Raw genomic sequence first — 2808 nt, forward strand, 5'->3', positions numbered from 1 at the left:
AATACAAAACCGTTAATACTATTAGCTTGTAATTTGTTATGCATTTGCGCCCTGTGCTGATTTTTTGGAAGTATACTCAGATAGGAAATACAATACTTTCCCCACTCATAGCCACTTGTTGGAAAAAATAAATTTCGGATTAATAAACAGTTTTGTACAATCAAAATATATGGAACTATCAAGTTTGAACCGGGTTTAACGGCCAAATCTAGGTTTATTTTTTCTAGCAAGTCCGCAAGGGACCATTAGGTTTGTTTAAAAAAAAAACTTATTTATGATTTCACATCTGTTCTGCTCCTCCCAAGTATTCTGCCCCGCCACTTACCTTAACAACAACTACAAAACTCAATATCAACAGACCAAAACACATTCAAATACCAACTTTAACTAACGGCAATAAAGTTCTAAATGTGTGTATTAAATTCTGAATTAGGATAGTATCGAACGCGTGTTGTAGCAACCGCAAAAGTTAAAAGCATGACCTTTTGTGCTATTGTGGGTTTTTGATGACGTATGAATTATAAATTAAAATATTACTTTGGGGTTTTTTTTGGACAACGAGAAATGTGGTGCGCGGAAAGTGTTTGGTGTGACTCAGAACTAATAATAAGAAGCGAAAAAGAATTGTTATCGTGTTTATTGCATCGGCATTTTTTCATTCCTTAAGGTCTACTCACTACACCGTATCGTGCCATGACCGTAATAGGCACGTGTCAGTAACGGAGTGCTAAGCGTCTACATGACACGCGACGGCGACCGTTGGTTAAGAAACGTGCTTGCTATGTTACCTACAAGTTAATGTATATTGCCGAATAAACTTTTTCTTTCTGCTAGTGGGTATACTCGCATGGGCATGGGCATGCAAACAAAACAAAGAATACCCACCTAAAACTAATACCAATACCCACTTAAGATCAAATATCTGTCATTTTGTATGGCAATTCAAACGTACTATTACGATCAAGGTGTGATACGATGTAATGGGTTGAGACCTTTATACGTTATGCCGCATGCATCCAAATCGCTGCAAAGTTATCATTGATTGGGTTCTATGCGACAGGCACTGGAGTAAAGGCAGACCTAGGAGGAGACGGCGGGACGACTTGGACCGTTTCCAGTCAGACAGGCAAGAGTTGCCCAAAAGTAGAGACGAGTGGTGTAACCGGCTAGCCGGTCTGAGAAATTAAAGGCGTGTGGTTACAAAATAAAAATATATTACAAAAGAAAAATATATACAATTATTTCAGTCAGCACTGCTCTTGTAGATGTATTAAAACAAACACTAGACGACCAGATGGCCTAGTGGTTAGAGAACCTGACTACGAAGCTTGAGGTCCCGGGTTCGATTCCCGCGTCGGGGCAGATATTTGTATGAAAAATACGAATGTTTGTTCTCGGGTCTGGGTGTTTAATATGTATTTAAGTATGTATCTATCTATATAATTATATTTATCCGTTGCTTAGTACCCATAACACAAGCTTTGCTAAGCTTACTTTGGGACTAGGTTAATTGGTGTGAATTGTCCCGTGATATTTATTTATTTATTTATTTATTATTATTTATTAAACACTGGCCTGAGACTTCTAGGACAGGTAGGGAAACAGGGCAGGGTGTTAAGGTAGCCTCGGAGCTCCCAGTCGCGCCGGCGTTCTGCTCCGAGGCAGCGGAGCAGAGTGGAAGTGGAGATGGGAAGAACAGCAGGAAAAAGGAAGGGCTGGAATGAAACACCCTGCTTTACTGCTTGCTTGCAGCACCCATCCAAGCCTCGTTTTAGTGTCGGACCAGCGAAAGAGAGCTAAACGAGACTTGGATTAGGTTTTACAAAATGTAGACAAGAAATAAATATTAGAAATAGAGATAATAATATTTACAATACCTGCAATAGTGGCAGCCCTTATATAACAAGTAGTATATATGTATGTATGTAAATACTTTATTGTACATAAAACACAAAAATAATACAAAAAGAAAACAACAAAACAAAAGAGTACAAAGTACAGTAGTACAGGTAGTCGTCAGTAAAATAGCTATCACCAAGTAAATAATTAATATTTTCTTGTAAAGAAAACCAAATTTCGGCTTACACCTTGTCAAATAGTAGAGCCAATGCCAGGAAAAAAAAACAAAAGAGTATCAATAATTTAGAATTTAGATTTTTTTTTTCTGTAAGCGGCCAGTTGCGCACCGCGGAGCTTTGCCATGTTACAGTGGAAAAAAGGGGAGGCTCTTGCCCAGCAGTGGGGTACAAAGCAAGCTTAGTAAAAAAATACGTTATAGGTGAATAACTTAAGTAAGTGACCTATTGTATGTAGTAAAATTTCCGTATAAATAAGTGGACGTTTCATATTCGAAAAAATATTTTAATTTCCATTCCAATTCTGTGCACTACTACATTATACAAAAGGTAATTAACCTTTAGCCAAGTCATTTGCCTGGCTATATGTTTATTCCAATTCCTTATGTGTAACTAAAAAGACATTAATTTATGTTGCTCAGTCTCTCACGAAGCAGCTCTTAAATTTAAAATATAAAAGCTCTGTAATAAAAGTTTTAGATTTGGGATTACCTTTTATTGATGAGTACCTTCCGTAATTTAGCAAATTCTATCAGAGACAAATAATAAAACCAGTGTCCATTCTCGAAGGAAATACAAACAATGATAATTGCTTCCTGTTAAAACTACTTCAGTGCTCAACTCTATCGTATATACTATATACTACCGCCATCTATCTAAACTCACGGTAAACGTACTAAGCTGTCGGTAGTTGCTACCCCCGCTAGAGGGCGTTGTCTCACATTCCTCGCAA

The sequence above is a fragment of the Choristoneura fumiferana genome, chromosome 25 (assembly GCF_025370935.1).
Source record: "Choristoneura fumiferana chromosome 25, NRCan_CFum_1, whole genome shotgun sequence".
NCBI lineage: Eukaryota > Metazoa > Arthropoda > Insecta > Lepidoptera > Tortricidae > Choristoneura > Choristoneura fumiferana.